Source organism: Sus scrofa, chromosome 6, assembly GCF_000003025.6.
Source record: "Sus scrofa isolate TJ Tabasco breed Duroc chromosome 6, Sscrofa11.1, whole genome shotgun sequence".
Taxonomy (NCBI): domain Eukaryota; kingdom Metazoa; phylum Chordata; class Mammalia; order Artiodactyla; family Suidae; genus Sus; species Sus scrofa.
Window position 1 is genome coordinate 69,582,722 of NC_010448.4, and position 13,060 is coordinate 69,595,781.

Genomic DNA, 13,060 nt, shown 5'->3' on the forward strand with positions numbered 1-13,060 from the left:
GATGGGATCAAATAATAGGTGGTCTTTTGTGACTGGCTTCTTTCACTTTGTCTTCAAGTTTCATCCACATTATAGCATGTACAGGGCTTCATTCCTTTTTGTGGCTGAGTAATGTTCCATTGTACAGATATCCCACATTTGTTTTTCCGCCTATTAATTGATAACCACATTTGGCTATTATAAATAAAATTGCTATGAATGTTCATATACTTTTTTTTTTTTTTTTTTTTTGTCTTTTTAAGGCTAAACCTGAGGCATATAGAAGTTCCTGGGCTAGGGGTTGAATCAGAGCTACCATTGGTGGCCTACACTACAGCCACAGCATCACAGGATCTGAGCCTTGTCTGCGACCTACACCACAGCTCGCAGCAACACCGGATCCTTAACCCACTGAGAGAGGCCAGGGATCAAACCCGCATCCTCATGGATACTAGTTGGGTTCGTTACTGCTGACTCATGATGGGAACTCCTCATATCCAAGTTTTTGTGTGGACATAGATTTTCAGTTCTCTTGGGTGCATACCCAGGAGTAGAATTGCTGGGTCATATGGTTACTCCATTTTTAACTTTTTTGAGGAACTGCCAGACTGTTTCCCAAAGTGGCTGCACCGCTTTATATTCCTGCAGCTCTAACTTCTCCACATTCTAACACTTTTGATTATCTGCTTTTGGATTCTACTAGTGTGAAGTGGTGTTTCATTGTGGTTTTGATTTACATTTCTCTAACAGTGATGTAAATAATTTCATAAGCTTATTGTTCATTTGCATACCCTCTTTAGAGAAATGTGTGTTAGGATCTCTTGCCTATTATTTATTTATTTATTAGCTTGCTTTTTAGGGCCACACCTGTGGCCTATGGAAGTTCACAGCTAAGGGCTGAATCAGAGCTGTAGATGCCAGCCTACACCACAGCCATAGTCACGTGGGATCTGACCTCATCTCTAACCTACACCACAGCTCACAGCAACGCTGGATCCTTAAGCCTTAATTGAGCGACGCCAGGGATCGAACCTGCATCCTCATGGATCCTAGTCGGGTTTGTTTCCACCGAGCCACAATGGGAACTCCTCTTGCCTATGTTTTTGAAATTTTTTTTTTATTTTTAATTTTTTTCCTCTTGCCCACTTTTTAATTGAGTTGTATTTTTGTTATTGAGCGGGAAGTGTATATTCTGGATACTAGACTCAGCAGATTCATGCTTGAGGAAAGTTTTCTCCCATTCTGTGCGCTGCCTTTTCATTTTCTTGGTAGTGTTACTAGGAAGCATGAAAGGTTGTATTTTGATGATGTCCTATGTTGTTTCCACTGCGCCAGGACGGGAACTCCCAATCTACCTATTTTTATTTTTATTTTATTTTTTTACCTATTTAAAAAATCTTTTATTATCATTTTCTTTTTTTGACTGTACCGCTTGTGGAAGTTCTTGGGCTAGGGATCAAACCTACGCTATAGCAGCGATTCCAGCCATAGCAGGGACAATGCCAAATCCTTAACCCACTGAGCCACCAGGGAGCTCACAATTTACCTATATTTCCCCCCTCTGGTTGCTGTGCTTTTGGTGTATTATCTTTGGTGTCATATCTAAGAAGCCAGTGCCTGCTCCAAGCTCACAAAGACTTACACCTGTTTTCTTTCTTCCCGTGTGACACAGCTTTGGTTACTGTAGCCTTGCCGTAAGTTTTGAAATGGGGAAGTGTGAGTCCTCCCACGGTGTGTTTCTTTTTCAGTATTATTTTGACCCTTGGGTGCCCCTTGCAGTCCTGTATCAATTTCAGAATCAGCTTTTCCATTTCCGATTAAAAAAAAAATCCACCTGGGATTTTGGTAGGGATTACATTGAATCTGCATATAAATTGGGGGGAATTATGCTATCTTAATACTATTAAATGTTCTTACTGATGTTCAGGGGATGTCTTTCCATTTATTTAGGGCATCTTTAATTTCTTTCAGTGATGTTTTGTCACTTTCACTTTACATTAGATTTGATTTTACATGTGACTCATAAAAGGCAGAGATGGTCATCTATGGAGATTATCTTTTTGTATCTAACTTTTAAAAACATTGTATTATGGAGTTCCCGTCATGGCTCAGTGGTTAACGAATCCGAGTAGGAACCATGAGGTTGCAGGTTCAATCCCTGGCCTTGCCCAGTGGGTTGGGGAGCCGGCATTGCCAGGAGCTGTGGTGTAGGTCACAGACGCGGCTCGGATCCCGTGTTGCTGTGCCTCTGACATAGGCTGGTGGCTGCAGCTCCGATTGGACCCCTAGCCTGGGAACCTCCATGTGTCGCAGGAGCGGCCCAAGAAATGGCAAAAAGACGAAAAACAAAACAAAACAAAACACTGTATTATGAAATATGCAACTAAGTACCTGAAACACAAATGTACAATGTAATAAATAATTATAAAGCAAACATCCATCCAGAGCAAGAAATATAGCATTATCTGCACACCAGAAACCCCCCCTCAGGCCTCTTTCTTCCCTCATCAGTCATTTCCTTGCTTTAAAAAAATCAGTCATGTATGTAACCCTAAACAAAATAGTATAATTTTGTCATTGAACTTTAGGCAAATGGAATCACTCCCTGTGTCCCTTTTATGTCTTCTGGCTTTTGCTTAACGTTATTTTTGTGAGATTCATCCACGTTCTCATGCCAAGCTGCAGTTCTTTCCTTTTCATTGCCACATAGTGTTCCATCACACAAATAAAATATTTATTCCTTCCACTGTTTTTGGACATGTTGGGTTGTTGGACAAGCAATGCTGAGATGAGCATATATTCTTCTTCTTCTTCTTCTTTTTTTTTTTTTTTTTTTTTTTGGCATGCCAACGGCATACAGAAGTTCTGGGGCCAGGGACTGAACCCATGCCACAGTAGCAGCCTGAGCCACTGAATGCTGGTGCTGGATCCTTAACCCACTGTGCCACAAGGGAACTCCACATATTCTTTTTTAATCAGGAAAGAAGTTACTAAGAACAATTCTCAGCTGTTTCAGCCAGTCCATTTATGGGCTTCACAGAGGCTGGAGAGCAGCTGCTTTCCTTCTGAGTCACTTAGGAAGCCCCTGACCTCCTCCTGAGGGGACCCCAGACCGTGAATGGACGCCGGCTGTCAAAGAATCTTTCTACTGGCATAAATAGATTTAAGCTTGGATTGTGCAACCAGCCTTGGCTTTGGCACATGGCCACACAACAGCCTGGAATGGATGCCCTGTCTCCCCCCACGCAACTCCCAGATCATAATTATTTCATCCTCTGGCATTTGGAGGAGAACAGGGAAGAGGGAGGGTCTCCTGGCCAGCATCTCTGTCACAGATCAAGCCGTACGCCATCTTTTCTGCTTTATCGAGGTGAAAGCCCTGTGCCCACTTCTCCAGGGGAGCAGTTGGTTATGTCACAAACAAGTTTGATCAGGAGAACGCCTGCCGTTGCACAGGAAAACAACATTTAAGGAATGTTCATATTTCCCATCGTAGGGGAAAAAATGGGAAAGACATGCCATGCTAGAGCTTCAGATCACCTAGGTTTAAGCTTGAGGTGAATTTTCCACATTCTGTTCACACTGATGTGGCCTGGATGGGTCCAGGGACTAAGCAGAAGTTGGGAATCCTGATTCCGAAGTTGCTGGGTGATCTTAAACCACCTAGTGTGATCTCAAAGGGAGCCAGTGACTCCTGATGCCCTGCCTCTCAAAACAGAGTTCCTGGGCTCTGCTTCTCCCATCCCATGGTGCTGGTCCTCCAGGAGGCCATGGCCCAGAGAAACCCCAGGCTCCAGGCTTCCTCTGATGGTTCCCATCCCATATGGAATGCCATGTCCTGTTAGCCACATGTTAATTTAATTTAATTTGATTTTTGGCAGCACCCTTGGCATTGGGAAGTTGTGGGGCCAGAGACTGAACCTGCACCACAGCAATGACCAGAGCCATAGCAGTGACAATGCTGGATCTTTGACTTGCTGAGCCACCAGGGATCTCCTGCATCAGCCGCATTTTACATTATTGTCAGTCCTCCCTCTCCCTCCTCTTCCGGGGGTGAGGGAGGGGTGGAATTGGTAAGAAACCCAGATGGATGCTTCTTTTGACCCTGAGTCATCTCTCAAGCATCTGCGCCAAGCCAGCCGGCAGTTGTCTGCTGCTCCATGTCCAGCGTCCAGTGGGGCCATGTCTAAAGGTCCTGGCACATCCTGACAGCCTTTCTTCCCCTGCAGTTGTCTGGCTACAGAACTAGGGGCCCAGACCCAGAGAGGCCCCACGGCCATGGCCAGTGGCCCATGAGTGGCTTGGCGTGGATTTGCTTCACCCCATCTTCCCACCCCAGGAACTGGCACAATATTCTTCTCCTCTGACAATGACCAAAGGGGTGACATTTGGGCATCTCCAGATTAGAGGAGCCCTGAATGATTCTCTTTCTTTCTTTCTTTCTTTTTTTTTTTTTTTTGATAGGCAAGAAATAGATTTATGAAGATAGGATGCTTGTGAGAGATGCAGGCAGGCCAGCAAAGTGGCTCTGCCGGAGGAGCCCCATATGATTTTCTGAGTTCAATTCCAACTTAAGTAACAAGCCATGGACATGATTCTTAAAACTAGAACAGAAGAGGGACTTTTCCTTGTGCTGCTGGTAGAAATGTGGGCTGGCCCCTTTCTCATTTCCCTCTTTGAAGGTGAATATGGTGCATCTTGCCCTTTTCTACGCAGGTACCAAAGGGAGCAGTGGCGGTGGAAGAGGAACCTGGTTCGCGTGGGCCCCTCTCCATCCTCCCCCACTCCCAGCACCCCTAAAGGGGTAGTGCAGGCCCTGGCATGCTCATGTGACCCTTGGGCCACAGAGATGGAGGATCAGGACAATCTGACCAGCCACGTTCGTGCAGTTAGGGGCTTCTTCTTCTTCCTCTTCTTTTTTTTTTTTTGGCTGCGCCTCGGCATGTGGCGTTCCTAGGCTGTGAATCAGATCCGAGCTGCCGTTGCAACTTACACCGCAGCTGTGGCAACACCAGATCCTTTAACCCACTGTGCCAGGCCGGGGATCGAACCTGTGTCCTGGCGCTGCAAAAATGCTGCCGATCCCACCGCACCACAGTGGGAACTCCTAGGGGCCCTCTTCTTTATGGGGCACAGGTGATCCAGGTTGGTCTGATCCCTTTACAAGCAGAAAGTTTCTTTGGCTGCAGCAGAAGAGGAAGTCAGAGAGAAGTGAGGGAGATTCCATACGAGGGGGATTCAGCGTGAGGACCCAGATGCCAGCAGTGATGTTTTGAGAGGGCCTGTGAAATGCTGCTGGGGAATGAGGGAGACTGGAACCCTGCCAACCACCCAAAGGGGCTGGGGACACAATGCCTGAGTGTGGGACGCTGGGCAGAAGACCCAGTTGAATCATGACAGAACTTGGATCTGCAGGACCTGTGAGATAATAACTGGAGGCTATTTTATTTTATTTATTTATTTATTTATTTATGTCTTTTGTCCTTTTAGGGCCACACCCGTGGCACATGGAGGTTCCCAGGCTAGGGGTCTAATCGGAACTGCAACTGCCAGTCTACACCACAGCCATAGTAAAGCCAGATCCGAGCTGTGCCTTGTGACCTACACCACAGTTCACGGCAACACCTGATCCTTAAGCCACTGAGCGAGGCCAGGGATTGAACCTGCAACCTCTGGGTCCTAGTTGGATTCGTTTCCACTGCACCATGATGGGAACTCCTATTTTATTTATTTATTTATTTATTTATTTATTATATTTTTAGGGCTGTACCCACGGCATATGGAGGTTCCCAGGCTAGGGGTCCAATCAGAGCTGTAGCTGCCAGCCTGCGCCACAGCCACAGAAATGCCAGACCCGAGCTGTGTCTGTGACCCACACCACAGCTCGTGGCAACACTGGATGCTTAACCCACTGAATGAGACCAGGGATCGAACCTGCGTCCTCATGGATACTAGTCAGATTCATTTCTGCTGAACCGTGACAAGAACTCCTGGAGGCTGCTTTAGGAGCCGCCAAGTTTGTTACACAGAAATAGCAAACAAAAACATCACCTGACCTGAAAGAGCCACGTACCCTTTCTAAGCCTCCTCGTGGCCTCATCCAGAAAATAAGGACAGAAAATCCATAGGGTGGCTGCCAAGAGGGGACTTTGGGGTTTGTAGACAGAACCCTAGATGTGGGGCCAGAGGGCTAAAATGTGTTAGTTGTGTCACTTTGAGCAAGTTACGTAACCTCACCTAGTCTCAGTTTCCTCACCTCTAAAATGGAGCCAAGAGCAGCTATTTCTTTCGTAACTTGAGTAGTAAGGAGCTGGGCACATACCACCCAGCCAGAGACTACATTTCCCAGAACCCCTTGCAAGTGGGTGCGGTCACCTGACCAAGGCCTCACCAGTGAAAGTGAGGGAGGCCTGTGGGCTGTTCCTAGGGTGGACTTGAAAACTTGGCACCTGCCCTCCAGCTCCTGCCTCCACCTTAGACTGGAATACTGAGATGCCAGCCACACAGCTTCAACAAGCAGACAAGGAATATGACCTCCAGGATGGTGGAGAGAGAAGATGGAAAGAACCTAGGTCTCTGAATGAGGGGGGTGCTGAGTCATACCCTCACCTGGCATGTGAGAGAGAAATAAGCATCCCTTTCCTTGAAGCCACTGGCTACTGGGGCCCTCTTTTGACAGCCTGGTCTCTACCTTAACCAACTCGAGCAACTAATACAGGGCAAACAGGTCCAAGTGTGGCCGTGAAGAATTGGGGATGCCTTGTAAGCATTCACTAGCCCAGAGCTCCCTTTTCACCCTGGATTTTGTTTTGTAAACTTAAAACCGAGCAGAGTCTTAGGGGGCTCCTGGGCACAAAAGCCTTTTTGGGTCCCCCATTTCTTACTTTTAGGAAGTGGGCTTCATTCGGCCTCCACGGCCTTCCCTGAATTCCAAGGGGCAGGTTCAGACACTTGCTGATGGGGAAGGGAGGGGATGCAGAGACAAGGGAGGAACAGTGAGGAAACAATAGTACAGCCTTGGGGCAGGATCCTGGTTCTCTCTCAAGGGATACACATAATGATACGTAGGCATTTTATACACCTAAGAGAAGAGGTGTATTTCTTAGGCTCCTTTTAGAAAAGAATAGCTTAGCGATGAAGAGTTGAAAATTGAATAGCTCGGAGCCCTTCCTGGTGCTTCTCCCCAAATACAATCACCTTTATGAGCTGAAGCTTAGGCACCCTGAACAGTAACCCTGCCTGTGGGTGAAAGAGGTGGAGCTCAGGACGTTTTTTCAGGAACTTTTCTCGTTTGTTCTAATCTCTGATCAATATGCCCTTTCACAAGTACGGTTATTCTAGGAAAAGTCAAGATGCCGTAACCCAGACACCCACCACCAGGATCACGCCGAGGTGTCCGGACGCCAGCTTCGACGATGACAATTCCCAGAAATAAGAGCGCATGTTTGCCCCAATCCTGATTCTTATCTGAAACCCAGTTTTTCTCCTTTTAGATGATAAAATTCCCTGCAATTCTTCCCCAAAGGAGAGCACAGTCGTTAAGGCATTAGACTGCAGTGGCCTCCTTGTCTTGGCAAAGCAATAAAAGCTATTTTTTTTCTCCTTCGCTCAAACCTGTCTCCATATCTGTATTCGGCACCGGTGGACAGAGGCCGAGTTTCTGCAACAAAGTGGACTATTATCCAAACTCAAGTGATTTGTTAATGCTTATAAATATTATTTGGTTCAAGGATCCAGCTCTGTCACTGATGGGGCACGGGTTGGATCCCTGGCCTGGGAAGTTCCACATGCCAGGAGCACGGCCAAAAACAAGAGAGGTTTAAATCTTCGTGTTTACTTTAAGAACACTCATGAAAGTGCCCAGGCCATTAAGGGTGTACATATTCAAAACACCACGAAGTATCTCAAGGATGTCACTTTACACAAGCAATGTGTGCCGTTCTGTCATTACAATGCTGGAGTGGGTAGGTGTGGCCAGGCCAAACAGTGGGGTTGGTGGCCCAACAATTAGGCTGCATTTTTAGTGTTTGGTTTGGTTTGGTTGGTTGGTTGTTTTGTTTTGTTTTGTTTTGTTTGCTTTTTAGGACCAAACTCGAGGCATATGGAAATTCCCAGGCTAGAGGTGGAATTGGAGCTGTAGCTGCTGGCCTCTGCCACAGCTACAGCAACGTGGGATCTGAGCCACATACCCTGGATCTGAGCCGCATCTGCGACTCACACCACAGCTCAAGGCAATGCTGGATCCTTAACCCACTGAGCAAGGCCAGGGATTGAACCCGAGTCTTCATGAATACCAGTTACTGCTGAGCCACAAAGGGAACTCGTAGTGCACAGTTTTTATTGCAAACATGTGGAGTAAGGCTGAATTTAAGGACTTAGATATGATTTCTCTGGTCAGCAAGCAACCCAGGTCAAAAAGGCCCCAAGATGCGGTGCAGGACTGACAGAGCTCATGGTCGGATCAACCCTAACAAGAGGTCTCCCTGCCACACTGAGATGATTCTCACTGAAAAAAGGGAGAGTGTTCTTACACCAGAGGAAGGCTGCACAGAAGAAACAGACCCCAGAAGAAACTGAACACACAAACATGTTCAGCCCAGGAATAAATTCAGCAAAAAATAAACGCAGATATGAGTTTCCATTGTGGCTTAGCGGGTTAAGAACCGGACACAGTGTCCATGAGGATGAGGGTTCAATCCCTGACCTTGCTCAGTGGGTTAAGGATCTAGCATTGCTGCAAGCTACCGAATATGTCGCAGATGCAGCTCGGACCGGGCGTTGTTGTGGCTGTGGTGTAGGCCAGCAGCTGCAGCTCTGATATGACCCCTCGCCTGGGAATTTCCATGTGCCGCAAGGGGCGGCCATTAAAAAAAAAGGAAAAAAAAATGCAGATAAAAGTTTTAAAAAAAAGAAAGAAAGAATAAAGGCTAGCTTTGAGGCTACTGTATCATCTAGGTGAGGGATGATGGAGGCAGAGGTCATGGCTGTGCTCTAGGTGTAGAGATGACAGCATTGACGGAGGCGTCAGCTATGCGTGTGAGCAAAGGAGGAATCCAGGAAGAGTCTAGACTTCCAAGACGAAAGGACAGAGTTGCTTTTCCCTGGAGGGAGCTGGTTGGTGGAGGAGGCAACAGCAGGAGCTTACTTCTGGACACCTTAGATTCCTATTGGACAAGCACGTAGGGAGCGGAGCTTGGGGGAGGTTCTGCCTGGAGATGGAAATTTGGAGGCAATCAGCCCTAAGATGATGGTTTAGCTCTGAGACCTGAGAGCTCCCAGGGGCCAAGGGTGGAGAGAGACTTCTGAGAGGCAGTGCCGGCCCCTGCTGTGACTAGGGATCAGGCAGAAGATTCAGGGTAAACAGTCTTTTTTTGTGTGTGTGTGTCTTTTCCAGGACCACATCTGTAGCATATGGAAGTTCTCAGGCTAGGGGTCTAATCGGAGCTGTAGCCGCCGGCCTACACCACAGCCACAGCAAAGCGGGATTCAAGCCGCCTCTGCGACCTACATCACAGCTCACGGCAAGCCAGATCCTTAAGCCACTGAGCGAGGCCAGGGATCGAACCCGCAACCTCATGGTTCCTAGTCGGATTCGTTAACCACTGAACCACAACGGGAACTCCCTAAACAGTCTTTAAGCAGTTTAAATTTTTTTTTTTTCTTTTTTGGCTGCCCCACGGCATATGGAGTTCTCAAGACAGGGATCAGATCCAAGCCTCAGTTATGACCTACCCTGCAGCTGTGGCAATGCCAGATCCTTAACACACTGGGCTGGGCTGGAGACCGAACCTTTGTCCCAGCTATCCAGAGAAGCCACCCATTCCTTTGCACCACAGTGGGGACTCTGAGCAGTGATTTCTTTTATTGTGGCAAAATATATGTCTTAAAGATGACCACTGTAACTGTGTTTAAGTATAAAATTCAGGGGCTTTGATGGCCTTTACAAGCTTATGTAACCATCACCACTCTTTCCAAAATTTATCGTCACCCCAAACAGAAAATTTGGACCTCTCTGTCGCTACCTCTCCATTCCCTCTTCTCCCCAGCCCTGGCCACAGCTTTGTCTCTACGAATTTTCCTTTTCTGGACATTTCACATTGAGAACTCAGACAATAGGTGGTCTTACATACATGGCTTCTTTCACTTACCGTATCTTCCAGGTCTACCCATGTTGTAGCAGGTGGCACTTCGTGTTCTTTTATGGCCAGATGATGGTCCACTGGGTGGATATTTTGCTGATCCACTCATCTGCTGATGAACACTTGTGTTGTTTCCGCCTTTTGGCTACGGCCAATAACGCTGCTGGAATAAGCAGTGACTTTTTTTTTCGTGGCTATTGTGACTAGTGCTGCTATGAACATTGGGGTGCATGTATCTTTTTTTAATGTTAAATTTTATTGAAGTGTAGTTGATTTAAAATGTTCTGTTCATTTCTGCTAGGCAGCAATGTAATTCAGATATATATATATTATATATATATACACATATTCTTTTTCCGTATGGTTTATCACAGGATACCAAATGTAGCTCCCTGTATTCAGTAGGTGGTATTCCAGGTGCTATACAATAAGACCTTGTTGGTGGCAGTGACTCTTAATATGGGTTTAGGGAAGAGATAAAATGTATGAGCATCTTTCCTTCCCAGAAGCCCTTCAGAATCTTCCAGAGGATAAAAGATTTTTTTTTTTTTTTTAACTGACAGTGGCGTGTAGCAGCTTGATGTGGGATCTCAGTTCCCAGACCCAGGGATTGAACCTGGGCCCCAGTGGTGAAAGTGCCAAATCCTGGAGTTCCCATCATGGCTCAGCAGTAACAAACCCAACTTGTATCCATGAGATTGCTGTTCAATCTCTGGCCTCCCTCAGTGGGTTAAGGATCTAGCATTTCTGTGAGCTGTGGTGTAGGCTGCAGCCATGCCTTGGATCCCGAGTTGCTGTGAGTGTGTGTGTAGACTGGCAGCTACAGCTCTGATTCAACCCTTAACCTGGGAACCTTCATATGCTGTGGGTGTGGCCCTAAAAAGACCCACACACAAAAAACCCTAACCACTAGACCACCACCAGGAAACTCCCAGATTTCTTTTGCTCTATAAAAAAGATTGAGAACTTGGCTTTAAAGGAAGTGGAAATAAAAGAAAACTTTCAGGAGTTCCCTAGTGGCTCAGTGGGTTAAGGATTGGGTGTCACCACTGCTGTGGCTCTGGTTACTTCTGTGGTATGGGACTTATTATGCATGCCCAAAAGAAAAAAGAAAAAAAAGAAAGAGGAGTTCCTGTTGTGGCCCAGCAGTAACAAAACTGACTAGTATCCAGGAGGATATGGGTTCGATCCCTGGCCTCACTCAGTGGGTTAAGAATCCAGCATTGCCATGAACTGTGGTGTAGGTTGCAGATGGGGCTCGGATCCTGCATGGCTGTGGGTGTGGTGTAGGCCAGCAGCTGCAGCTCTGATTAGACCCCTAGCCTGGGAACCTCCATATACCATGGGTGCGGCCCTAAGAAGAAAAAAGAAAAACAGAACAGAAACAATAGAAATCACAAATATTTTCATATCATCTTGCAGCTTTCTCAAAATACGCCCATGCTCATCACGACTTTTAAATGACGGTCCTTATTAGACCAGCTGCTGATGGATCTTATTTAATGCACTAAAAATGGTCATGGACCACTCTAACAAATTGGCTTTATCAAGTATTTGATAATTATATTGCACTATAATTATTCTGTTTTACAAAATATTATTCCACGGTTTTTTTTTTTTTTTTTTTTTTGTCTTTCTCTTTGGATCTATAGGCATTGGGAAATGGGAAGAGGAGTCCATGGTGAAGCCAAGGTTAAAAGTCCGCTCTGACGGCTTGCCTTGCTTCCTCTGTCCCTGGGCCAGCCAGGATCCAGGTTCACACCCAGGCTGCTAGTGCCACCTCTTGCCACCAGGAGGCGCTGCTTCCCTCACGTCAGCAGCAGTTTCAGGGCTTTCTCCTCCTAACCAGGGCTGGCCTCAGAATCTCCTGGCAGCGTCTTCTCCTATTCCATTCTCTCTTCCCCCAAGCCCCTCTGCCTCCCCCTCTCCATGTCCGCTCTCTCTTAAATTTTTTTGTTGTTGTTATGGAAAATTTCAAAAGGTACGACAGTGTAGGAACTTCCACGGAGCCATCAGCCAACTTCGGCATTCACAGCCTCACCACCAATCTTGTTTCCCCTACATCCTTCCTGGGGAAGTTTCTAAGATGCCCGGGCCCTGCCCAAGATGGGGGAATCAGCGTCTTAGGGCTCACAACGCTTCCAGGCCCGGGGGAAGAAGCGAAGCAACAAACCTGGTCCACCCTCCAGGACGCCCCCCTGTGACTGGGGCGGGTCTCGGAGCCCGGCCTCTAACTTGTCCCTCCCCCTCCGACGTCTTTCCTGGCTCTGCCCTGAATCCTCCAGCTCACACTCATTGCTCTTGCTCAGGCCCCACGGGACTCGGGCACAGCTGGGCCCCGTCCTCTGTACGGTCACTCTTCCTGTGTCATTCTGAAAGCCAGAATTAAGTAACCACGTCTCACACCCTTGAGCAACCTCCCGCGGCCACATTCTGCTGGCTGCTGCTTCTTTCGCTGCCTCTTCCTGTGGAAGGAGAACAGATGGACCCCGGAGTCCATCATTTCCTGGTTGGAAAGATATTGTTAAGCTATTAAAACCTGATTTGGGAAGTTCGTGTCTTGGCACAGTGGAAGCGACTCCAACTCAGGTTCATGAGGATGCAGCTTGGATCCCTGGCCTTGCTCAATGGGTCAGCAATCTAGCGTTGCTGTGGCTGTGGTGTAGGCCGGCAGCTGCCGTTCTGATTCAGCTCCCAGCCTGTGACCTGCCACCGGTGTGGCCCTAAAAAGCCAAAAAAACCACTTGGTTTTGAAGTGTCTAGAAAAACCCCAGGGCTGGGCTGGGCTGTGTCCCACACTGGGATCCATAGGTTGAACTCCTAAACCCCACGACCTCAGAATGTGACTGAGTTTGGAAATAGGGTCTTTAGAGAGTTAATTAAGTCACAATGAGGTCCTAGGGTGGGTTCTAACCCAATGACTGGTGTCGGTATAAAAGATG